General features: G+C 40.1%; 1 protein-coding gene across 1 annotated transcript in view; it reads left to right on the top strand.

Annotated features, from left to right (window-relative positions):
• KCNB2 (potassium voltage-gated channel subfamily B member 2) overlaps positions 1 to 26,869 on the top strand; it is a gene marked incomplete at both ends in the record, with an annotated part of 177,697 nt that overhangs the window by 1,012 nt on the left and 149,816 nt on the right. The gene's annotated exons all lie outside the window — the stretch shown is intronic.

The following is a 26,869-nucleotide window of genomic DNA, read 5'->3' as shown; positions in this document are numbered from 1 at the left end:
ATTGCACAAGGACTGCAGTATGTTTTCTCCTATACTACACTTTTGCCATTAAGAATAAGAGTGTTCTGTATAAAAATACTAAAATATTACAGCACATGTACATACACATGCATACACATGCATGCATGTGTATGTATACAAATATATGTTTTTCTATAGATCTACACACACCCATACATAGATGTATATGCAACATTTGTATGTATTCAGGCAGAAATGAAGAAACATTCACATGAAGCCTTGTTCCAGTACTGCACTCTTCGAACAGGCGACCTGGCAAAAGTCTCACTGATACACTGGAAAAGTTTGCCCTCTTTAGGAAGTTGGGCTACACACTCAGATGTTGGTACTGTTATTTAAAAGATTGTCTTGCTTCTCGAGGAACTTCCATGTTTGATTTGTGATGTAAGGTTCTATTTAATGTGAGGAAAGTTACGGAAGCTTATCTCAAGTTTGAACAACTCAGAGTGAGAATGTTCAGTGTTCAGATGTTCTTGTTAAGCTTAACTGTGGCTTTATTTTCTTCTGTTGTTGATTTGTTATTGGATGCAACACCACTGGACTAAGGTAAGTATTAAAATGATGATGGAATGTACAAAAACCATAAAGATTTTCCTTGCAATAGCAACTTCTTGCTACTGAGTTGCAATACACTTTTTTTTTTTTTAAATTTTGGTTTTTCATTGTGGGCTGCCTAACTGTTTAAGCATAGACTTACTTTGGGAAAAAAGAAAAAGAAAAGTATTGTGCCAGAGTATAAGGTTCATAACTGGAATAAAAGCTTATAGGAGAAAAAAGAAGGTATTCAGAATATTTTAGAAAATGATAGGAATACATTTTCTGCTTCTGAGATACATATTCTGGGCCATATGTGCCTCTCCAGGAGAAGGAGCAGAGGGGAAGCAGATGGATGTGAGTTGTGCCAAAAAGGGTTTAGGGAGGCCGTGTTACACACTGCAATCCCCTGGTACAAGCTAGCATTCATCAGCCCCCCCAGCACTTTTGTCACACAGCTGCTACACAGCCTGCAGGAGTGAAGAACCAGCTTTTCAGTCCTGCATGTCTTGAAACACCACTGATGTGGTCTGAAACAGACCTCTCCTCCTCCCGGATACGGTCAGGAGGAGCTCCACATTCAGCTCCACATGCTGAATGTGAGCTGGGGAGTCACCTCAGTTACATCCCCCACTGTACCTGACAGACAAGGGAGAGAAAACCTTTCTGTGACTTTTTGAAATCTTTTTGCATTTTCTTTTTAACACAGCAGAGAAGGCTGTGGCCTGTAGGGCTTGAGGCACATGCTCAATTAGTGTTTTCGTAAGACTAGGCAGGAGTCAACACAGAAAATTGGGCTGGATGAATAGGGCAAAAATAAAATACTGATTTGTAGGTCCTTTCCCTCTCTGACTCTTTGATCATTCTTTAGCTTGGTGGATAAATGCAGAGATACAGGTGTTCAAACTAGCATATGTGAGCGCTTGCCTTTCACCAAACTCTTCTCGTGGACTGCAGTGCTCCATCATGGATTTGCCTGAAAGGAGTTAGGCCAACTCCAACCTTTTAAGAAAATCCACCTTTGGCCACTTGGGCCAGATTTGCCCTCAGGTTTTGCAAAGGAAAGTGATCATTTCTTTCATTTACCAAATATTCATTTTTTACCTTCTTATTTCTCTTTTCCCTCATCTCCTGGTTTGATTGAATGTTATGGTTCTAAGCTTTCTTGCTGCAGAGAGTTCACATTCCACTTGTATACATGTTGCAATGGGTTTCATTATTTCAAGTGCCTTCTGTCTAAATTAATGCCATTTGATGTGATGTCTATGGTTTTAGCAGCTGGAAGTCACCACATCATATGTAGTTGGTTTCTCTTTCTAGTGATCCTTGGCCTGTAAATACAAGTATGAGCCAAAATTATGATCAGTTACACCCATGGCATATCATAGATGGCTGTAGAGACTTGGCTGAATGCCATAAAGGAGACCAAAAACCATTGCAGCACATTCAAACTTGGGGAACATAAGGAAACAAGCAGAGTGCATGTAAAAGAAGATATGCTGGCATCAGCTGGATGTACTTCCAAGCAGTCTGAAGCCATCACAGGTTATGTTAGGCTCTGTGGCAAGGTTTTATCTGAAGCATTTGGATAACATCACTTTTAGATTGCTCATCTTTTTGTTCTGTTGTATGGTAAGTTGCTAATTTGCCTTGAAACAAAAGGCAGAACCATCTTCTTTCTTCTGTAGTAGTAGAAAGGATTGTGGGATTTCAGGAGTGGAAAGCTGGGAACCGAAGGAGGCAAAATAACAGTGAAGCCTTGAATTCAAATATTTGCTTCCTTTCAAACTTGTAGAGAAAGAGATGAAAGCCTGTCAGTGTACACAGCTATCCTACAGATGCCTGTTCAGTCATTCAGATCCTGCGTAGCACCTGAGCAGTTGACAGGAACAGCTTCCTTTTTAATCCTTTTCACGTAAAAGATTAGGAATGTGAGATAAACACTCAGGTGTGGCTGTGGTATGTGGCTGTGTCTTGCTACTTCTTGATTCTGCTAAGATCCCTTGTAGGTCTGATCCAAAGCTGACTGAATTAAGGGGGAGTCCCGCTTTGGATTAGTCTTGTCAGGACAAATCCTGCCTCTTTTGAGGTCAGCAAAGGCTTGCCATTGACTTCACGTACAGCAAGGTGAGACACAACAAGGTGACAGCGTATGAACAGCAGGTGTTTTACATGGCCTACGACAATAAAGAGGAAAGAGGAAGAATGAGTGGCAAGAAATGAAAACTATGGTTAGCTAGTAAGAAAAGAATATTATATGTCAAGTATAGACACACTTTACTATGTGAGGGGTTTTTTTAATTCTAGTAAAAGCAGGCACAGTGGGTTTTTGCTCAGTCCTCACCTCAGCAAAGCTCTCTCTGATTTCAGTAGGGGTTTTAAGTGAGGAGTACCGGATTTGCCTCCATTTTCCTGTGTTCTCATTCATAAGCTTTTTAAGTAGGATTAAGACAAAGATGGTCAGAAGTTCAGCCATTTCAGACATGCACAGTGATATGAAATGAGAAGTAGTGCTGGGAATTACGAATAATGGAAATTTTATGTATTCTAGATCCCAAAGAGTTCCCAAGCCTGGTCCCCAAGCCATGGCATTATTTTATTCCAGTGTAACACCTGAGGTTTTTTTAGACAGAGAATTTAATTATTTTCACTGCATAACCAGTTTTGTGAAAGCTCCATTTGAAAAAAAAATTAAAAATATTCACCAATGCATAGTGAAGCAAAGCCACAATAAATGTAGTTTGAAACTTTATGGGAGAGAGGTCTGAAGCAGAACTGACCTTCTCCAGAGTGAAGTCATGGTACACTTATCTTTTTCTCATTAAAAGTCTTGTCTTTCACCTTGGAGTTTTTTGATGGGAAGTAAAAATATTTTTTAAAAGGTAATAATTTGGTCTTCTAATTACAGTTTCTGGATGTAAACCAGCTTCCTTAGAGCAGTAGCAGCTCTGACCAGCAGCAGTATAAAAGTCTTCAATAGGTAGCAGAATGAGCATTGATTTCAGTGGTCAGTGGATGTGAATTGGCTGAAGCTGGGTATGACAGATGCTTACAGTTCAGCACCTTGCAGAAGTGGGATATTAAGGAAGAACTTAGCTGAGCTGATGTCTTTTTAACTACATCTATTGTTCTGTGCCATGCACTTAAAATAAGAGGAGCTTTACTTTGGAGCAACAGTGAATCAAACAAATGTATAAATTTAATGTTTCTTTCTGTTGTTAATGCAGGAGCTCTTCCTTTCATTCTTGTTTATAGAATCTGAGAGTCTGGTTCTTTTCTCAGACTTGTTTTATATTGATGAAACTCATGGAATGTTTCTGGTGCAGGTGATCTATTATAAATATAGTGAATATGAGGTCAGAAATAAGTTGAATGCCCAGGAGAAATGGGTCTGCCAATCACCTTTCACGTAGAAGAGAATTTTAAGTACCTTTCAGTAACATTATTGATAAATATTGCTCAGATTTTCCATCTGGTATTTTGTATCACAGGTTGGCTCTTTGGATACCATTAGAGATTAATTGATTCTACAGGTCTTTCTTGTGCAAGTAATTTTTTCTCACATTAATATTTATTTAAAGCTTGGTGTGACAATTAACTGATTGAATATAGAAGGTAGCATAAATAAGTTAAGCCATTAAAAAAATTGCTAGTCAGTCACACTCTGTCCTTGTGTTTTTGCATAACCCCTGTTGCTATATGTACACAGAAGGGTAAAAAACTGGCTTTTGTGGCTCTGCAGCATGAGGTTTACCTTCTTTAAAGTTATGTGAAACCTGATGGGGTTGAAAGGGTTCCCTGTTTGTCTTGCAGCCTGGCTCATTTGTCCTTATTTTATTTGGTTGCTTTCTTTTTTCTTGGGGTTTGTCTTCTGGTTATTTTTTTCCTTGGCTTTGCATTACTGACTGTAACATGAGTATTCCCCCTTTGTGAAAAGCACACTAATTTATCAGCTAACTAGTGGATTGTGGATTACAGAAGGTATAATTATCCCAAGCCTGACTGGAAATCGTGAGGAGTTTGTGTGCTGCTTTCAGTAACTAATCCCCTAGGTAAAAAAAATTCCTTTTTTAAAAAAAAGAAAAAGCATTCTGGCAGAGGAGATTCAGGACACTGATACTTAGCTACCAGAGGCGTTACGGCTCAGCTTGCCACAGTGTCTTGCCAAGATAGTACACAGTTATTATACGTTAGGGGCCTGATGGTTATTTTCCGTAAGTCTGTTTTATATATAATTCACACTGACTCTCATGCCTATTTAGACTTCGTAGAGCAGCTTAAGAGTGGTCTTCAGTTAAGTGCAAATTATCAGAGTCATTGTGCATGACTTCAGAGTCATGGAGCTGAGTGTCTTATAAGGCATTTCAGTATTCCTTTGCAAGTCCTTATAATTTATCTTCTAGGTTGTCACACAGTGTTCTTTCAGGGGCGAACCCTGTGTTAATGATATACCACTGGTTCATTTTGGGTTGAAGAACACATTACATATGCTCAGAAGACCTTAAGCATGAACTTTTAGCTGGTTGGTTGTATTGCAAAGAAGAGTTATCACACATAAGAAAAGTGGCTGTCAACAGCGGAATGTTTGCACTAAGAATATCAAAGTGTTCACGGGAAAGGAAGCCTTTTTCTTATGTTTACATCTTTTGTTATGTGATACAGACAAAACAGTTTTCTTGCTTATGTCTTTTTCTTAGTTTAGGTTAACATGTTCTGGGTCATCCTGATTTTGTTAACGTTTGTCCCTACAAAAGTTTCTATGTGCTTTCCCATTCAACTGTAGACCAAGGATGAAGATGACAGAGAATTAAGACTGTATTTTTCTTTAACATGCGAGGAATAGCTTTTGGGCTACTTTAATTCCCACAGGTTTTTGTACTGTACATAGTATACATCAGAGCGTGATACCATTCTTTGACAATAAGCGGTATTTTCTAGCTGATGTGTGGGTTGAACTTTGGACATCTGGTTTCAACTGATTTCGGGGGGGGAATCCTGCCTTTATCTGAATGTGCTACCAGAAATGTTGTCATTTGCATTGTCACTCTCAATATTTCAAAGCCAAATAGCTGCTGAAACTAAGTTATGGTAAAGCACAGAAGATGGTCACTGGTAATAAAAATATATATTAATCTCACCATTGTTTCTGGCCAGGACATTTATTGCCACTCTTTGCTTTTAAAGTGAAGTTATTTTTTTGTGCCAAATGATAAAGTCAGTCAATGTGACTGTAAGACAAAGAGATTATATTTGATCCTAGTCATTCATATTTAATAACTAAAGTGTTTTAATGTCTTGAAAGATAAGAGAATATATTGTTTTTTCAATAGATATTGTATCAAGGAACACAGTAGACTGGCAGTAATTAATTGATTTTGTTTTAAGAGCTTGTGTATGCTCACTGCCCAGTTGGTCATTAAAAGATTATTTACCTTTTTTATACTTCTTATATGAAGTATCATGTAACCCATGATTCAGCATTTTTTTATCAGCCTAAATATCATGGGAGTAGAGCTACCATCTGATCTGTCTTGCTCTAGAGGTGTTTAATACCTTGGTTACATACAGGTCCCCTCCAGCCCTGTGATCATATCTGTGGTGTGCCAAAAGGTCTTGCTCAAAACGTACTGAAAGAACTTACTAAAAAACTACTATTGGAATAAAAAGAGTAAAACATCCTTTGAACTGGTCTGTTTATTAGTGACAGTTAATTCTCAGTAAATCAGGTACTTAAATTTTGGAAGCAGTGCCAGGGACAGAGATGCACTGAGTCATAGTCAGTGTATCACTGGCTTCAAACGCTGGCACCAGGGAATATCCCCGTTCACTGTATGAACAGAGGGAAGGGATCTTTCCTTCCTGGAGCAGTGAGAAATGGACTTGATGGTTTTTATGGATACATTAAGGAAAATTAAAGAGGGTTAATCATGAGTCTTGTTAAAGGGGAAAAAAGGGAAGGAGAACTATTTTAAAAATTGTGGAAATCCTTTCTCTGTGTTTGGAAATAAGATACAGCTGGTAACATTTTGCAAACCAAAGTTTTAAAGTAATGACTGGAGTGAGCCTGCACTTGTGTTCACCATTCACAGAATCACACAGCAGCTCTTGCACAAAGAAACGTGCTAGGATTTAGAATGCATGAGATTACAGTGAATTACCAGCAGGTACAGTCTGCATGAGAACAGCTATCCTTCGCCGTAACAGATAGAGAGCATTATTCCAATTTACCCCAGCCCCATGTGTCCTTCTTAAGTTAGCAGAGCCATTTAACTCTACAATGACTACTTATTTCACCACTGCTCATATCCTATTTTTTTATAGGTGTTACCCTAACTTGCATATAGACAGGCATCAATTGCATATCCCTTTTAAAATATGTACTGCAGTATTTCTGGTTAGGATGGTAATGTTTTGTGCATTACGGCATGCCCCTCAGTAATGTCAGAGGCATCTCATGAGCTGGATTTTCAGCTGTGACATGTCACTTAAGCTGTGTCATGCCTGAGTGGACAGACCAGGGTGTTATGCCTTTCCCTTTACCCAGAGGCAGATCATATGTCCTAAAAATGTTGCATTTCCGTTCCGTGCTTTCATAAGCAGCTGCCAGTGCATTGTCTTCTCTCACATAAGATATTTGGAAACAATCAGATGTCACAGAGATACTCTAATAAATTAAATGATGTGAAGGTAATGTTATTTCAGGGATTATCCAGACCAAGTCTGTTGTAAGCAAAGGGCTGTACTTACTGTCTGGATAAACGTGCTCCGTCTTGCTTTTGCAACTCTGAGAATGTAGCAAATCTGTGTGAAAACCTGCAAACTGCCCTTTCTGTTTGAGTCTCTGGTTTTGTTGCAAGTTTTGGAAGAGCAAAAATCAGGTTCCAAATGACCAGGAAGCCAAGGAGATTCCTGTGTGTTATTAAAAAACCCCAACATGGTATTTATCATGAGATATGACAGACTCGTGCATTTTCTATTTCATGAAGATACATGAATATTTGATGCACAACACTGAACCCTGGGTCCTTTGAGAGAATATTGTAAACAAGCATGTGACACTGGCACAGGTGTTTCAAAAAACTATTCCAGTAGGGTTGTTCTTGAAGCCACGAGAGTCTGGTCATTATATACAACTATCTTTGGGAAGGTATGCAACAAGGCCAGGTTTTCAGTTGCGATAAGTGTATTTTCATATAAGCGGATTTGATTTGCACCAGTTGGGACCCAGGCAACAGCCCTGTATTTGAAGTTTTGTGCCTAAGTGTGGCACCATGAGTGAGTAAATACCTGTACTCCATCTTCCATACCTGAGGCAGGTCTTCTAGTGTTTCCAAGCAACAGTGGAAAGGGTAAAGTTGTCTTTGAAGAGCACACTTGGGCACTGTAACCATTTATTCTACATATGACAAGCTAGCTACTATTTCAAAAAATGTGTTTGGGGTTGTTGAAGATTTTAGTCATTCATATTCTGCATGTAAGTATATGTAATATTGATAGCTGGGCCTTTTTTCTTTTTTTTTTAACTCACAATATTGCACAATGAGAAAATGTGTGAGATCATGGAAGCAAATCAGAGCATTGGTTTTCTCTCAGTACTTAAGCACCTATAAACTTATTGAATCATATTTGCTGAAATTTCAAGTCATCTTTTAGCTACTTGTTATAAATATTCATACTGGATTTCTTCTAAAATGTAAGGAAAGTTGGGAGCCAGAACATGGGATGAAAACCTGAAGTCTGAGGAAATTTTTATCTGAATAGCAAGGTGAGCTTCTGAGGTTGGGTGAGTCTTACCTGATCTCTGAGGTTCAGGTTCATTCATCACTGGGGGCCTTTTATGCCCGCTTTATGTGGGAAATGGTATGGTGTCTAAAGCCTGGCACTTCACTGGACTACTAAAAAAAACCTTCTAGGATTATCTAAGCTTTTTTGTTCTAGCTCTAAAAGGCAATTGAATAAAAGTCCAACAGTTCTTCACAAAACAGGTCTTAGAGGGAGAAATTTTTTCTCCAAGGCCACAATGATCTCCACTGCAGAATGCCAGGGAACATTTGTTACCCAGAGTTCAGTGTCTTCACTCGTCTTTCACTGAGTCCATCCTGATGCAACCAGAGGGGTTAGATACTGCTTTAAATAGCTCAGGTATGGCACATGCCAGAGTGATCCCAAGGACAGCCAAGTTGCAGTGGCAGTTTCGGGTGTCACTGGCCACTTGCAGAACTCCCTATTGGAAGGAGTGGCTGCTGGCATGCTTTGGGACAGCCTGGCTTGACCAAATTTAAGGTATTGTGAGAGGCGGTATTTTTGGTGAACTCCTGAGATGGTCCCATTTTTTTTACTTCTTCAGTCAATCAGGTTTCTGTGGCAGACAGCAGTGGCATCGAGTTTTGTTTACAAACTCATATTCACACCGTTTCTTTCCCAAGCACTGGAATTTGGATTGCTTACTGAAGGCTCCTCGGGTAATATGTCTGTTCTGCTTTATGAATTGTCTGCCATTGTGTTTGGCTTTGGGGGAGGTTTTTCTGGAGGACAGTGGATATTGATAAATTAAAGTAGTAAAGGTAGCTCTTTTGCATTTTGCAAGAGGTCATCTAAAAGTGTTACAGGCTTGTTCTGAGAAGAACTGCGAATTCATTTCCATTTCTATTATTTTCACAAACCTTTATATTCTATTTTTTTTTTACTCTTGAGTGAAAAAAAAATATTCCAAATGTATCTTGGCCAGCGGTCTCTGTATGCATGCAAATACATTTTGTGAGAAACTTGGCTAATGTCCCATGTTTCTGTTTATGTTGAAGCTCTAGCATTGACTCTGGGGGACTTTAAACCACTCCTGTCAGCATTTAGCACAAAAAGGCAAAACTTCTGACATGAAAAGAGTATGCAGGTATGTTCAGACTGTTTGACTTAACCCTATGGATTTTTTTTAAGAATAGAAGCAGGAGGGGGAAAAATTACTTAGTCATAATTTATAGCTGGGTCTGTAAGTTTGGGATGTATCTGATGAGAAGTCTGTTCTATCCTTACCAGCCCTTTGGGATAGCATGGTACAAGTTAGTCTCTTTACTGGCACTATATAAAGTAATTGCAGGAATGGCAAGCACTTGTAATACCTTGGCAGGAATTATAACTAGCCACTTCCCAGTCTCCAACTCAGATATCTGGAAGCCCACTTAAATCTCTGGGGTTGGGTAGGCCATGCTCATGAATCCAAAAGGAGGGCCAAAACCCTGGAGTTGTTTTGAGGTGCTTCTGTGTCCTGCAGAACACTTTAATAACCCTTCACACTGAACACAGGTGGCTTCTCATGACTTCCCTTTGGCCCACGACACTTTTTCTTTTTTCACCTTATGATTCAAGATTTTCTATGCCATTTTGCAGTCTGTTACCTAACTGGAGGTCTGTGCAGTGCAATTTGCTGTGTGTGATAGTGTTTAGCTGAGGTCAGGAGAGTAGCACCAGGTCTATGAGAGAGCTGGTTTGTCAGGAGATGAGCCATGAGACTGAAGGTCCTGTGGATCACCATGATGAGCAAATTGGGTGTTGGAAAGGAAAAGAATACTTCTCCAGACAGGAAAAGAAATCTAGATTCTTTTACTTTATACCTTTATTTTAATAAATGATACATGAAGGGTTGAATTTGAAGACAAAAGTACGATGTGGTTTCATGCCAGGGTGAAGTCCATTATAACAGATGTTATAATCTGAGAAAAGTCCAAATCATTTTGGCAAGAAATGCAATAAGAAAGCCCTGCACTTGTACTGTTTATTCTGTGAGAGGTATGGGAAATAAAGCTGAACAGCGCTGACTGGTTATTTTAGAAGGTAAACAAGCTAAGTCCTGTGAACTGAATGCTAACTAATAGTTTTTCTTCACGCCTTTAACATGTTGGGGTCTTTTTTTAAGTTGATTCAAAAGTGGATTTTTCAAAATAGTAAAACAAAGAAGGGAAAAAACCCAACTTTGTAAGTTGATTTACAAGGCCATTGGGGAAGCCTGTTAGGAAAATGCAGAGGAAGTGGTATAAATGCTTGTCTTTTCTCTTTGTTTGTCAGTTAAGAGGTGTATTGGTTAGGGGATGGGTTAGATGCCGTTATTGGTGAAAAGGTCCACCAGTCTCCTTAGCTGAGTATTAGGACATCTAGTGAGCACTCGGAAATGAAACATTTTCACCAGAAATCCACCAACTCTGGTATGCAGTTATACACTGAAGTTCCTGCTCAGAGAAAGAGGAATGAAAGAGACAGAGAGAGAGAGGGTGGGATGAAAGGAAGGAAAGGATGGGAGAGAAAGTATGGTTGTGTTTGACTATTTTTAAGTGAGATAATTCAGCCCAGTATCACAGACAGGAACACTTCGTTAATCGCTAGCTGCACTTCATTTCATATGTTAAATTTTATTTTATAGGTTCTTTTGCTAGCCAACATTTGACCCTTAGGTCATTCCTTGCACATGCTTCAGTGAACCTGATACTAATTTATTGTAATCTGAATTTTAGGTTGATATATTCAGCTGCCCAATGGTGATGCTGGTGTGCACAGATTTAATTCTAAACTAGCTATAGAAAATCAACCGAAAATGCTAGCTGCTACATTAACAGCGAGTAATTCCTCCTAGCTTTCCAGTAGCTTCTTCAGTCTGTTGAATTCAGGAAGAGTCAATGCAGTTTGTTACATACTTGTATGTGTCGTTTTGGATGAAAGTATGTTGAGGAGAGAGATTTAAGTAGAGTAGCTAACCGGAGATGAGAGATCTTAGATGAAGGATAATCTGCTTGATGAGTGTATTATAGGGAGAATAGATGAGGGTTAGATATGCTCTTTAGGAAGCATTCTCAGTACTTGTTAACACCAGCAGTGATGGGACGTCGGGACAAGTGTTATTACAATATGTTAGTAATGCCTGTGTGTAGAATAAGTACTGCTGAAATACTTCTTTTTTTCTTTCCTGAAAGCGAATGAATTTCCTTTGAAGAGAGCTGGTGTGTCTGACTCACAGGCATATTTTCTTCTCAGACTGATTTCTGTCATTATTTGAAAACAATTTTTTGGAGTTTATGAGGTTATGGAATCAAAAATGCAAGCCTAGTCTTGAAAATATCCATTATTGAACTGAATCCCTGGTAATGTCTCTGCTATGTTTCCGCATCCACATTAATGTAACTTCAGCATTTATAACACCAGCATCATCTGTTTCTGCCATAATTTCATATAAAGCCAAACCCTGACCCTTACCTAAGCCTGGGTTCCTGAGAAGGAGCCTGCATGTGAGAGAGAAGTGGTTAACAGAGCACAGTTGCTAGCAGGGTTTTACTGTTGCCAAACTTTCATCCTCCCTCAGGGCTTCTCTGGAAAGGGATGGTGCAGCTGCAAAGGGCACTGTGCAGGCACAGATGTCTCCCGCTTGTGAAGTCAGGCTGAAAGTCAGCATGCAGACTGCAGGAGAGCCCACGTCAGTCGCTGCAAGCAGGAGGCACAACCGCCAATCTCTTTACAAGGGAAGGTGGGAAGAAAAACCTTCAGAAGCTCTGTACCTTTCCCCTTATTCCAGTTAATGTGAAAAAGGATTTATGCATCAGGAACTAGGCTGAACCCAAAGAATGGTGCTGTCAGGAGGAGCAGTGCTTCAAAGGGGTGTGCTAACAGGGGGATCCTGCAGCCAATCACTTTGCCTACAGGAGTGTGCCTGGTAATTGTTCCTCTTTCTAACTGCGTGAGGATGGATGGAAGAAGCAGTTCTCTCCAGCGCTTCCTCCACTGCTCGTCACAGAGAAATAGCTCTTACGGGCACAGAAATGACACGGAACCTGCACAGAGGTACCTGAGGAAAACTCAGAGGAAAAATTGAGGTTTTCAACTGGATTTAACCTTTTCACTTCCCATGTTAGTATAAATACAGCTTGCTTTTCCCTATTATACATGCATGAAGGAGTCAATTCTTTCCTCTCTGTTTTCTTAAGGTCTCACAGTAGTTTTACTATCCTTGCTAAAAACTTTTTTTTTTAATATTACTTTAACTGTTATTTTAAAACTTCTCTACTGAGTATCTCCCCCTTCAGAGGGATGTTCATGGGTCTTCTGAGGTGTTTATAGCAGAAAGGCAGACACCTATTGACTCTGGTGTGCACTGCCCTAACACTGATCTACCGAGTAAGAAAAAACACACAGTGGTTGAAAAACCCTGATAAATTTATACAGTGATATCAAATACTTTGGCATTCATTGTTTGGTGAGTTGTCACAGATAAGGTAGATTTCCTAGGCTTAAGGGTGCTATTTTGAAACACAGTTGCTGTTAAAGGAGATTTACAGTACTCTAAAAAAATGGGAGTGAGATGATGCATCAAAATGAAGACATAATACATAGAGCCAGGTTGTATCTTTCTTTTCGTCCCCTTTCATGCAAAATTTGTAGTTGCAGTTGTGCCAGTGAATGCTGTTTCTGTTGCACAAGCATATGGATCTCCAGTATAGTCCTTTGACCACAGGAAACCCTTCAGGCTTGGTGAAGTTGAGAGCTGGGGCTTTGTAGAGCAGCTGGTGTCATGTGCAGCATCACCGCAGAAAGGCAGTGGGCAAGTTGAGGGCTGTGCAAAAGGGCTTCCTTCTGGGGCAGCCTGCTTTGGAGACAAGCTGCCTTGGGGACAGAGCGAGGTGGTGGTGCTCAGGCTGGCTTTGTCCTTTATCAAAGGAAGGAAAGATGGTTGTTGGTTGGAGTAACACATACAATTTAGATAACTATTCTTGCATCCTGGGTAAATAATCTAATATTTGAGCTGTAGAGATGACATTATTTCGTATGGTAGGGGTTCAGGGAAAATGGAATAGGCAGTCTAAAACACTGGTTCATTTCCCTAAGGCTAGAAGAGGTCAGCAGAAAAGAAGACCAAGGGCAAGCTGGGGAGTAAGAAAAAATGTAGTCAGCAAGTATCTAAATGTGCTGAATCTAGTGCCTATTAGGGTTTTGGCACCTAAAAGCCATGGCATAATTACTCAATTCTTCTTAAAAACCCTTAGCTCAATATCACACCTAATTTTTTGATTCTAATGTCAGACCTTTCAGTCAAAATGAGAAGGTAGTGGCTGTATGGTTTCATACAAAGTTCTCAAGTTTGTCGTGTCTTAATTCATAGCACAGAACTTCAGCATAGTGACAGCTACCTGCTGAAAGAGAAGGTCTGACAACTAACCCATGTGTGAGGAAAGTTATTCCTTCTGCAAAAGCAAAGCAGCGTTTTCTGTGTAGGACAGAGTTTTAAACTAAGCAGGGGACAGCTGTTCCCTCATGTTTACTGACAGCTCACTTACATCTGTTAGGTATGTGCATGCAAAAGTTACTGCGCAAAGTGAGGTGCTTTGCAGCTGTGCTGGGCCACGTAAGCATGTCACCACATCAGCCCAAATCCAGGTACCCCAGAGAGGGGAATACATTGTCCTTCAGAGCAATTTAATACGTCACTGTTGACTTTTTGGCTGCGTAAATCATTCCTTGTAAAGATTTAGTGTCACAAGCTCACCTCTGTGGTGAAAACACATCTATTAAAGAAAGCATGAGCATTTTATAGTATTTGGGGAGTAAAGTTAATGAGCCTTGCTTACAAATTAAAAGCAGACAAGTAGATATATGTCCCTAATGTCATTGTTTTAGTACTGAGTGCTCTGTAATATTGAGTGATTTGAGATTTACAGTTGTTTTACAGAGCAGAGAAGCCTTATTGTACAAATCCGGACCCGAGGCACACTGACTGTGGGTGCTGTGAGGCTACACGGAAAGTCCATGAGAAAGCAGGGAGCTGGATCCAAATCTCACCTCTCCTACAGAGCCCCCTACATCTGGGCCATCTTTTCTTTCTGTGGAAATCTGGTATTATATATTTTAGACTTAAGGCAGGCAGAGTTTATCCTCCCTTACCGTTGCTAATTAAATAATGCTCTCATTTAATAATGCTGGCAGAAATTTTCAAGGTTACAAGCCTAAGGGCCTCAGATGTCTTGTTTCTATTCCTTTTAATGCAAAATAAGCTGTTTTAGCCAATATATTGTGAATGTATCTGTGTAATGGTGTACACATTGGTTGATCCCAGACATGTTTAGTTCAGTGCTATTGTACACTATACTTGTGGACTTTAACTGCTACTTATCATAGTAACCACTTGATTGGATCAGATTTCTACATTATAGCTTGAAAAGTGAATTAATATTTAATATAAGGTCAATAAAAAAAGACTTTGTGGGTGGGAAAACAAAAAGAAATCTTAAGAGCAGAGATAAAAGAGTAAGAAAGTCTGCAAGTGTACCCAGATTTTCTGTAGGTATGTATCCATAATCATTGATTCTTAACTCTGTCTCAGTCTTTTGGCTTGAAAATTCCTTTTGTTCGATAAGAAGATATGGAGCATCTCCTCTGAGATGCCACAACCTGCCTACTCTTCCAGTATACTTTGGACAAGCTGAACTTAAAATTGGTGCAGTCATCTTCCTCCAGGTTCTGATAGGATGCAGGGCAAAAATTCCTAAGAAAATTCCAGCCGATCTACCCAAACACTGGCAGCTGGACTGTTGCATCACCCTTTGGTGCTAGGCTTATATTTATTCACCTTGGTATGAAGCAAATAAAATTTGGAAGCAGAGCCACGCTGACAGCTGCAGTGTTGCTGTGCATTGTGGATGGACCAGCATAGCCAATGGTATTTGATTTCAGCACCAACTTCTGGGGTGTCATATCTGCATCTTCCTATTTGTTTTGTTTAACACATTGTGAAAGAGACAAAGTTTACAGTAGTTGGACAAGGGAAGGGCTATGGCCGTTGCAGAATGAGTCACGACAATAATTTTGACAATCAGAACAGTAAGCAATTTGTCAGGCCTGTCCTGCAACTGGACATTTCTTTCCTTTCCACTGTGACTCTTGGTCATGATTAACCTTCATTGCAGTAGTGCTGCAGCAGCCAGTAGCTAATCACCTTGTACACCACGTGTATTTCAGAGAGCCTGTAAAATGAGCTGGTGCTGAGCAGGAGGAAGGAAAAACATGTGGGTGCAGCAAGTGGAGTTGATCAGGGACGTGGTTGTAATAGTCCATGCTGTTAGAGCATTCCAGCTGGGCTTTTGGAGCTCCAGTAGCACTCGCCTCTTAGACAATAGGTATAATTCTTCTGTGAATGGTCTTCATCTTGTTCCAATTTCTCACTCTTGCATGGCTGAGAAAAAGGCTGGGTTTGGAGTCTCCTTCTCTGGAGACATGCAAAACCCACCCGGATATTTTCTTGTGTGACTTAATCTAGGTGACCTTGCTCTGGTGGGGAGGTGGGGGGGAGAAAGGAGGGAGGGTGAATGGTGGACTAGATGATCTTTAGAGGTTACTTCCAACCCCTGACATTCTGTGATTCTGACAGACTTGATGCAGTAGGTAAGCTGGATAAAGTGTTCACCTAACATTGTGTTTAGTCATTTCACATTACAGAATATGGGTTTTTTCAAAGAAAAAGTAGGGAAATATGGCAGATGAAGAAGCCCACAAAGTCAGGGTGATCATCCACTAGAGAGAATGGGAAAAAAAGCTCTTGCCCTAATTAAAAATAGGACCAAGAAGAGTAAAAAACAGGACTGGCAAAGTCAGATATGTTAAAACAGACAGATCACTTTATATTAAGGTGCCATGTAAATCATATAACTCAAAACCAGTAAGACAAATGCAGTGAAAGGCCTGGTTTTATTTGCAGATATGAGCCAAATAAGTTTTTCAAAAGAGCCTTGATGGAAGGAAAACCATCAACCTGTAATATCAAACAACAAAGTATGCATGAATGGCAGAGAAAGTCCCATCATTGGAGGGAGGCTCTTATACATTGGTGGTGAAGAGCTCACACTGTGAGGAGGAACCCAGAATCCCAGATATAAACAGGAAGAATGAAATCCTACTGCAGTACTACCTGCTGCTCATCTGCATGAGAACAGGGATTGTGAAAAGCTGAAGGAAACCAAAGAGGCTGCAGAGGCAAAAAACACATGGTAAGGTGTGACATAAAGAGCAGATGTTTAGACTCATAGAAAAACTATTAAAAATTAACATACTTTTTTGAAATTTCTCATAATTTAAAAATCACAAATAAAAAGGACCCACTGTGGAAATATTTAATTTCAAAATAAAAGATTCCATAAAGCTGAAGAAATGTGCTGGAATCAATTTTAAAGGAGCAAATGTGGTGTTGGGGAAGACCTGGTGCAATTATATTAGCATTTATTTAAAAAGTAATCCTACAAGCTGGTATGGTAAAACAGCTAACTGAAGGGGTATATTAAAAGTGAATAAGCCTTCAGAAAATGTAACTTACGTCCAGAGAGGGCAAATGGCATAAGCAGAAGCAAGGATTCTTCCAATGCCACTATAGGCAGTGAGATGGTTTTAACCTCCAGCTCTGGAAGTCCCCAGCCACGGGCTGCTGAGGTTGGGAATACATACCAAGGAAGATCTTCCCCCTGAGCTCTCTCCTTTCATATTCTTTTCCTGTCACTGGACGATTTCAGGTGTATGGTAAACAACTGTGAGAGCTGTTGCCCTGCCCTGGGATGGAAATTTTCATTTATGTTCTTGTGGGAAAGCTCCTCCTGTTTCACGTACCGCTGCCACAGTGTGCTAGGATGCTGGGAGTTTTCTGAACGAGAGGGCACTGCTCCCAGAGTTTTGGGTATTTCAAGGCTAAATGGCCCCTTAGCCATTTTGTGTGTGTTTGCCTGTTTCTGGTTAGCAGTGCTATTTCTGTTGCTTGAGTTTGTTTATTCAAGCTGTGTCCTTGTGCCGTTCATACCCGAACACTTGATCAAACAAGGTGCGACTGTAGGGGCTTTTTGTCACTTTGCAACCTGAAAGGGAAGCGGTTACCCCACGCAGCTCAGACGTGGAGTTAATTAGCAGAAATGTAGTTCTAAGAAGCCACCCAAGGGAAATTTCAAGAAAACTGCACTGTCCTCCCCCAAATCACAGCAGCCCCCCCCTTGTTCGGAGACCAGTGACAAAGCACAGCTGGGGCCCAGTTCCAACAACGCGGAAGACAATGCTGAGCTGCTGCCTGACAGCTGGTTAGCATCTCTGCTACGTCATTGGGCCTACACAAGATACTGTTGTTTTTCTTTGGTAAAGCCAGGTTTTGATCTTTTTATTATTTATTATGTTTTTTTCTCTTTTTATTTCTTTCTCTTTTTTTGTGGCTTGAAAGCATTTCACTACTAGGCTTTCTCAGGGTCATAAAACGTTTGCATTGAGAAATAAAGAGAATGTTTTTTTTCTTTTGAAGGCTGCTGTGAATCATTGACAAATTGCAAAGAAATGAGCCTACATTAATCATAACAGTCCTTGTGGAAAGCAAATATTGAGCAGGCGCATGTTAGGGAGTGTCTCATGTCAGATCTGCTTTCAGGCAAGGCTGATGTGCAAGCCTTCCTTGTCATACTGTGCAGTAGCACTCGTTCTGTCCTACAGATGCTGATTTCATTAGGGGTTAGCTAAAAACCAAGATTCATTTGGAAGGCAATTACCCCTTTGCTTCCATCCCTGCAGTTTCTCAGACAGATGTGTGACTGGATAAAAGTTGACAACCACAGAGAACAAGCTCAAGATTAGAGAGAATATTACATCTGAGTAATTTTCCCTCTCATTCTCCATACCAGGAGGAACACCCTGCATTTTTCAAAATTATTTCATCAATAAAATTTGTATTTTTTTCTCCTTTTTTTGTCCTGGATTTAGAATAGATTAGATCCTGTAAGTAAAATATGGCAGTGGTTGAAATACCATATGTGGAGCTCGTGTCTTTTGTATCTGGAGTCTTGTGTCTCAGATTTTCTTTCTTGCCACTGATTTTGTAAAATTTCCATTCCAGGAGTCTAGAAACACTGAAATATGGCAGTTGTTAGAGGACTTCATTATATGCTCAACTAGTGAAGCAAGGGAAGTATGTGATTAGGAAATTTGCTAAAGAAAAATAATCTCTCAGTTGTTTCTCCTTCAGAATCAAATGTCTTCCAAGCATATTTTAGTCCCTGTGTGGAGATTTTTAGAAAGGTTAGCAGAGGACTGTTTATTACCCAGTAGACTTAAGTATTTTAGTGCAATGAAATGAAATATAAGTCAAGGTATCAATATAACGCATAAAAGAACAGGGTTTTTTCTGTATCTTAGCAGCATTTAAGAAACATCACTTGACATAATATGGGATGGTTTGGTCTCTCTAACAATAGGAAATAAGGTGATCTGTGTGAAGGAAAATGATACGGTGTCTGGCTCTTAAGTCTAAAAATGTGTGCAAATAAAAGGTGAATCAAAAGAACATTTCAAGTGTCAGCAGGTCATGTGATAGAGAGAAATCCACTATTTTAGTCTCACATTGCCTGGAGACGTTGTATAAAGCCAGGAAAACCTTCAACAAGATCTTACATATAATTTCAGGAGACAAAAGAGGGTTTTGACATGAGGGTTTCCTACAGCAAGCCCAGAAGCAGAACAGTAACATGGTCTCAGTCCTGCAGTGGTGATGCTGGGGGTGTTGCTGACCAGCACCATGAGTGGCATCTCACCAGTAGCCACCAGAGCCTCACCCAGGGGAGAAGCCACAGTTCTGCCCTGACACGAGTCGTGTGTTCTCATTGGGCCCAGCTTTCAAACCATGAGTTCTGTCCTTTTATACGTGTGTGTGTGTGTGTGTGTGTGTGTGTGTGTGTGTGTGTATAAAGTTTGTGCTTGTATGTATGTATACATCAGATATAATCCTTGTCAGCAGTTTCCAGCACGTATCTTATGGGAAGGAAAACATAAGCAGTTCCTTCAGAAATGTTTTTGACATAAATCCTAAGGTGCTCCACTTCGTAATATTCTTCCTTAAGTGCTTGGTAGCTGAACTCCTCTGCTTCAACTTTTTCAGTTGCTGCTGAAATACCAGTTTGTAGAAAGAGTGTTTCTTCCCAGGTTTGGTTTTTCACTTGTAAAAAAAGTGTAAAGAATGGAAGAGGAAGAGGTGAACCATCTAAACTCACCCTGAACTGCTTTACATTGAGTGAATTTTACTTGTTGTCTAAATCATTTAGGTACTGAGTTTAAATTTTGAGTCATTCCATGCATTTTAGTGTTGACTTAGTTAGATTACTCTGCAAGGTTACTAGATGATACAAAATCTGCAATGACCTAAAATTGAATTCAGCCCACCTTTATGTCAGTAGGAGTCCTGTTACTTGGAGCTGAACTGGCTTTCCAGACCCAATCCTTCTGTAGGACATCTGAGGACTCATCCCTTCAGCCTCCAGCACCCAAACAGAAATGCCCAAGTCAGGAGTCTGGTGCTCTCCATCTCCGCCCATAGCCAGGAAAACCAGGACCTCAGGAGGGCTGAGTGCAGGCTTAGGTAACATACCCTTCTCCACTGACTGCAGAAGGATCTCAAGACTCAAGTAGGTGCATTGGTTCAGCAGTATGAACCTCAGGCAGGGGACCTGCATGGCACAGGTAAGGACTTGCCAAGTTGTCTTCCAGTGCTGCATCGCCAAATACATGCCTGATGTCACCAAAGGTAGGAGGAAGGGAAAACAAACCAGATTTTGGCGTCTTACTCCACGTTCGCCATATTAGTTCAAGAGACCTCTCATTTTTTCTCATCCTGTGAGGCAGCAAGGTCAACTGTCTGCACAGCTTCTCACATGCTGTTTGGAGGAAGTTGCAGCTTTTCCAAAATACTGATAGGAAAGAGCTGGATTTGGCACAAAGCTCTGAGGATTCTTTGCAAAACAGCATCTTCAGTTTGTGCAGAAATAAATTTCTCTTAGTGGATATTCATCACCAAATGGGCTACAATGTCTTAAGTGCACAAAAGAAAACAAAGTGTGTTCCACAGAAACTTAGCCAGGTATTGGAAGAAAGCAAAAGAAATATTTATGTCTTTTTTTTTTTTTTTCTTTTTAATGTTAAACTGTCCTTAGCTTCTGAAGGAAAAGTTTGCAGCTCATCACACCAAGGCATGCTCTTTCCCAAGAGCTGATCCCTTGCAGTTTCCCAACAAAGCAGTAAATTTGGTGACATGCACACAATGTACTGCTTCTTAGAAACTGTCATAGTTGGTCTCCTGCAAATGATGAAAGTTAATATTAAAATTCACGACCACATTATCTCCATAATAAAATGGGAATAGCTTGTTCTTTTCATCATATTATGTTGCTTGTGGATTATATTTTGTACGTATCATTTGGTCAGAACTTAAGCGTGCACCATACTGCAAGTCATCTCCTAAAATTTGCCATTGGGTTGGTTTGGTGAAACAGACATGAGATGCAGAACTTTTTAGTCTGATGATCTGCCTTCTGTAGAATAAGCAAAAGTGAACCACCTTTGTCTACAGCTCTCACAATTTCACTGGGGTCAGACTTGGTTCTGTTGATCATTTCATATAGATGTGGTAGAGTTTGTATCTGCCTTTAAGATAAGAATGTTTCAAATTTCAAACTAAGGAGAACATGGTGCATTATTTTAAGTAGGAGAATAGTCCTGTTACTTGGTTGCCCCTATAGGCACAGAAACAGAAATGGAAAATAAATCAAAAGATTTTATCATACTATTGGGAAAACTTGAACAGATTCAAAGACATAGTGACAAGGCAATAATGTGCATGCTATGCCAAAGGCAAAAAAATGCTCAGATGTATGTTCATATATATGAATGCTCTCTGGGGACATTACAGTCTGGTCATTTTTGCAGTGCTTCATTTGCATCAGGAGTGTAATATCCAAGATTTATGTTGTTGTATGATCAACTTAGGAAATGAACCCACCCTTCTCAGAATTAAGTAATACGGTTGTTTTATAGATCAAAGCATGGATAGGCACTGGAAATAAATAAAATATTATTTTTGCATCAGTTACTACTGAAAAGTTATGTTGTATATCTGCCACATAAGCAGCACACCTGTGTAATGTGGTAGCTGTTCTAAAAGCTGCTTGTCACTGTTGATGCTGTGCTTTAAATACTCTGAGAGTACAGCCAGGTCCTCTGCCCCCTCAGGTGCTGGACTTTCATTCAGTGACACAGAATTTGACATTAAACTGCTATATTTAATTGATTTTTTGGGGTCAGATCTGTTTTGTCTGAGTACCTCACTAGCAGTTGTCGCATTGTTAGGAAGGGAGGAAAAGCTTTTGGCATCGGCCATCTGAGAGTTTGCTGACAGGAATAATAAGGTAGCGCAGAGCCTGCTGAAATGCTGGTGGGATAGTCAGCAAATCACTTTTGACTGCTTCGAGCTGGAGCCAAGTGTTTCATATTTACATCATATTCATCTGTGGAGAATTAATCTGGTACTCCAGAAGGGTGGAAACTGCTTAAGATTCTGTTACACTGGGTCCCAAACTGCCAATACTGTGGATGTCACGCTTCCAGGAATAAAAGCATATGTGCTCATTTTTAATTCAGAGTCTCTAAATATGTCTTCTGCCGTGAGAATAATTTGCTAGTCTGCATAAACTTTTCTATTACTGTTTCTGTTGAACAACGTAGGGACAGACAGTGTTCTATATTTTCCTCAAGTGAATCACTTTGCTGTAACTTTATTTTATTAGCCATGAGATAGTTGGGATCAGATGTATTCTCAGCACTTCACATGTGCTGTCTGTTGAACTGGTGGTGTAAGGCATGTGGAAGAAAAGGTTCTACTCTGATGTGAAAACCTGGGTCTGTTTCTCATGTTGAGACCTAACCTGGGGAAAAAAATAAATACCACGCTAAGGGAAACATCTGAATGGTGAACAAAGATCAAAGGCTATCTGACAGGAGGAAAGAATACCAATTGGTTTGACAGCAGAAGAGCCCCAGAAATTGTGTCCTTTTCTAATTCTGGACAAAACTTACATATTATCACATTTTGCAAGTTGTCTTGTTCACAGCTCTTCTGACTAGGTAAAGACTGGCCACTGAACTCAGGCACAGTGCTCTGGCCTTGTGTCAGCCCCACAGTCAAAGATGTCACTGGATCACTGAGTCAACAAAACACTCTTTGTTGTGGACTAGTCTTCCTATTATAGCTGAAAACAGTTACATTTTGACTTGGACAGAAGCAGAGCAAATTTAGTCCGAACTGTTAAATGGGAGGAAATGAGAACTTTCTGCCAAGGTTTTGTGCAATAAAAACTAATTAGCCCTGCAGGGCCTGCCTTGTTAATTGTACTGAAAAGCCATTTCCATGAGTATCTACACACATATTTACCCATGCACAAACACGAATGTAGGTATGTACAGAAATGATGCACGATTGCTGTCTTGCCTATTCAGTTAATAATTCAGTGGAAAAAACAAAGGGACTACTGTACCTGGTTGCTTCTTGGTTAATATTGACTGAAAGATAATAGAGAAATAACCTGGAATAAAGAAGAACTGGGAGTTTACTAATCCAAAATTGGCCTCGTAACAGCCTCTTGCTGTATTCTGGCTTTTAGATGAATGGTTTCTGTTATATGCTTTCTGGGGTAATAGTTGCTTTTCCTTTTGTAATCTGTGATCCATCCTCTCAGGAATTTCTGAAAACTTTCTTACATCCATTAAACAGCCTCTTAAGAACTTAGCACAGAAGTTTGAGCAAATGGAAAGGGTAGGTAGTTTTTGATAGGCTCATTAGTTACTAAACACTGTTCCTAGGATGTCTTCATCATTGTGGATTTGTGTTACTATCTAAACCAGTGTGCTTACAATAGATCTGGAATGTAGGATGTCAGGTTTACAGGTAGACAGACAGATCAGGTAAGTGAGAAAGTACTTTAATTTTTCAGGTCGATGGGAAATAGGCATCTGAAGGAAATGACGATATTTTCCATTACATGCTAATACTGCTTTGCACACATTTTTAGAACCTGAGCTCACTGTAAGAGCTCAGTGCTGGAAAGATATGGTGCAGCTGAGCACTGTGAGGTGGGATCCAAACAAAATAATACTGGTGCTGGGTTTGGATTAGGCATTTGCTTCCTGCCTCTCTGCATTTGCAGCCTATTGTAGGAAGCAGAGATAGTACACAATATGGTGCAGTATGCAAGACTGCCATGGAAATAGAGGTCTGAAGACTAGAATTCAAAATCATTGTTGTCCGACAAATCCACACAACTAATTTACTGAGAACTGGTGGCATTAACTGGGAGCTGCTGTTGCCTCACCCCTCACAGAGTTTGCTGGTGATAGACTGCAGAGGCTCTGGGCTCTAAGCTTGCTTTAAACAATACTGTCAACACAGTGAAGCAGAAGTTGTCAACCAAAGTTCAGGAAAATGAGAAAATCTATCAAGAGGTGTTACACCTGGCAGTGTTTTGTTACCTGTTAAGTAGCTGGCCACCTGAGAGTATGACTAGCAAGAGCTAAATCAGGTCCCACTCTGAGCTGCAGCGTGCAATGCAAACTGGAGTGCCAGGGCTTACCACCGCAGTCTGTCTCTTAGCCCATCGGTGACGTCCGATAAGCACGGTCACACGTCTGTGTCAGCTAATACTATTACAAGACTCCAGAGTGGTTAAACAGCAGTCTGGCAGATACATTAAATACCCATATGGTATGCTTGGTTACTCGCCCTTCCTCTCCTCTCCTCTCCTCTCCTCTCCTCTCCTCTCCTCTCCTCTCCTCTCCTCTCCTCTCCTCTCCTCTCCTCTCCTCTCCTCTCCTCTCCTCTCCTCTCCTCTCCTCTCCTCTCCTCTCCTCTCCTCTCCTCTCCTCTCCTCTCCTCTCCTCTCCTCTCCTCTCCTCTCCTCTCCTCTCCTCTCCTCTCCTCTCCTCTCCTCTCCTCCCTACTGTTGCTTTCCAGCACCTGTGCTTTAAGTTCATTTAAAAAAATGAGTCAAATGCGAAGACCTGAATTTCTGAGGCTGTCGCATTTATTCTGAATAGTCTTCATCCTTTCCCAGTGTATGCAGAGATTATAGGTTTAAACTCCCACACCGTTCCCAGGATAATGACATAAACTCAAAGCATAAATGTGGACTATCTAATTTTAGTCAGGTGGCAGTAAATTTTCCTACATAAATGCAGCACGTCATCTTTTCTTTGAGCAGAAAACAAAACAACTATATATACTACTCACATTAACCTCTTTGCTAATGCGTAGAACATCATCTGCTACTTTAAGAAGTTTTAATTTTCTTTAGCTTCAGTTTCTCTTCACAAGTATGAATTGGTGGTCACAGATTATATATCCAAAGCAAAGATAAGTCCAAACAAAAGGGTCATTTTGCCTCTGTCCCATTCAGTCCTGATCACATATTCTGAAATAATATATAGTCAACAGGAGAGCACTGATTTTGCTACTGCTTTGATGTACAGATTTATTCCTATTAATTTTTCTTTACCTGAGAAGGGGCAACAGCAGAGGATGGGGATGCAACAACAGCTCCCAGCAAATCCTGCTGTAATCGCCTTTCCAATTAAAAAAGAAGTGGCTGTCTAAAGCAAGGCAAACACATTGGTATTCGCCACAGCAAATGTTGCCCCAGGTGTAAGTATGCAAAACTATCAGGAATTATGCCTGAGAAATATGTGTACCTGTGTTGCCTGGGCTCAGTTTCTATATTTTATTGTGTTATATTGCTTTGGAGTAATTTTATAAATGTGGGACCTTAAACAAGAACTGTATAATTAAAAGTGGTATCCTGATGTCTTCATTCATATCTTACAGTATCACTGGCATCACTGAACTGATCACAGAGTAGTGGTTCTCTGTGTATACTAGAATGAAAATTATCTTTAAAACAGGTTGTTAATTTATCTGTGAAAGGGAATCCTTTCTTAGTCCAGCTGAAGGATTATGATTTCTTTTAGAGAGATTTTGGGGTACAGTGAATATCTGACAGATAAGGTGATTTTCTTGCTGAATTAAGCTGAGCAGAGGACTCTGAAGACATGAACACTGTAAGTGGCTGTAATCTGCTTTGATGGGTTTAGAAAGTCAACAGACAAAAATAATACAAGAGGTCATTAAACAGCAGTGTGCAAGGTTTGGTGTCACCAAGATGTCTGATGCCATGTGCTGGATGTCCTGAAGTATTCACTGAACTTAGGTCATGAAACCCAAGGCAGGATATTGACAACAGAGTAAAGCTTGTAAGATCTGTGTGGAGAGGCTTAGACACACTATGAGATTATGTTTGTCAGTTGAAAGAGCAAAGTCAAAGCCCACACAGGCATAATTAAACATTTTGAAGCAACATAGTACTTTCACAGACTCTCAAAATATGATATTGAATACTGGCTTGTTTTGTTTTGGTTTTGTTTCCCTACAGAATAGCTTTAAGACTATTCTTGAAACTCTGTATTTGCAATTGGCTAGGAAGCTTTCTTAGAGAACAGAGTTTCTGAAGATCTGTTATGTTTTCTCCCATGTTTCCTCCTATCTCAAGATAGGTGGAGGATGATTTGGTTCTGAACTTGTCAACCATGATCTAAGATTTCTAGGACGATGTCTTTAACATGCACTTTGATGCAGGGTCTGTGTAGGAAAGGCACAGCCTCCGCTGTTTTCAGTCACAGAACAAACAGCAAGCAGTGGATGAGTGAAATTCAGTATGCTCCCTATGGCATAGAGCAAATGACCATCATCACCTTGAGGGGCTTGGGAAAATTGCCAGTTCAGCAGAATTTTCACATTTATACTCCAGGACTATATGTTACCTATTTATAAAACAGGATATGTTAAGATTCCAGGAAAGCAGGATACATGCATACAAAGGGGACACAGCTTTTTTTTTTTTCTTCATTACAGAAGAGTGTGTATGGGGAAAAGACAAAGGAAAATTAAGAAGTGAAGGCCCAGAACTAAACCCAGTTCTGTCGCAGATAGTCTGACCGTGTCAGGGTCAGATCCAGATAGATCATTAGTGAATGTCCTATCAGCTGCATTAAGTTTTATTTGTGTATTTTTAAAATTGCTTATCAACTGGAAATTAAAACATTTTTCCTGTTTGTATAAAAGCATCTTTTCTGTACAGGTTACTCAGCAGTTATCAGGAGCTCAGAGACTTGCGTGACAGAAGCCACGTGAGTAGTTAATAAGCAGATAAACCACACCATGTTACAAGGAGAAGGAGCAGGTGACTGAGTTTTGTTCCTGTCAGTTTCTCTGCTTGCTTGAAATTAGTCATATGACCACATTTTTTCCATTGTGGGGAGACTTTTTTATTTGTCTATGTGCGTATTGAAGATTTCCACATACAAGCGAGTAGAATAGAAGGAAACGTATGCAAAAAAAAGAAGCAATCGTAGGTACAGTGAAGTCTGTCACAAGCTTGGGCAGAACAGAATAACTAAGACA

Source organism: Gallinula chloropus (genome assembly GCF_964237585.1).
Source record: "Gallinula chloropus genome assembly, chromosome: 2".
In the NCBI taxonomy this organism is placed as follows: Eukaryota; Metazoa; Chordata; class Aves; order Gruiformes; family Rallidae; genus Gallinula; species Gallinula chloropus.
Note: the sequence above shows the minus strand (reverse complement) of the source record. Positions and strands in the feature narration are given on the sequence as shown.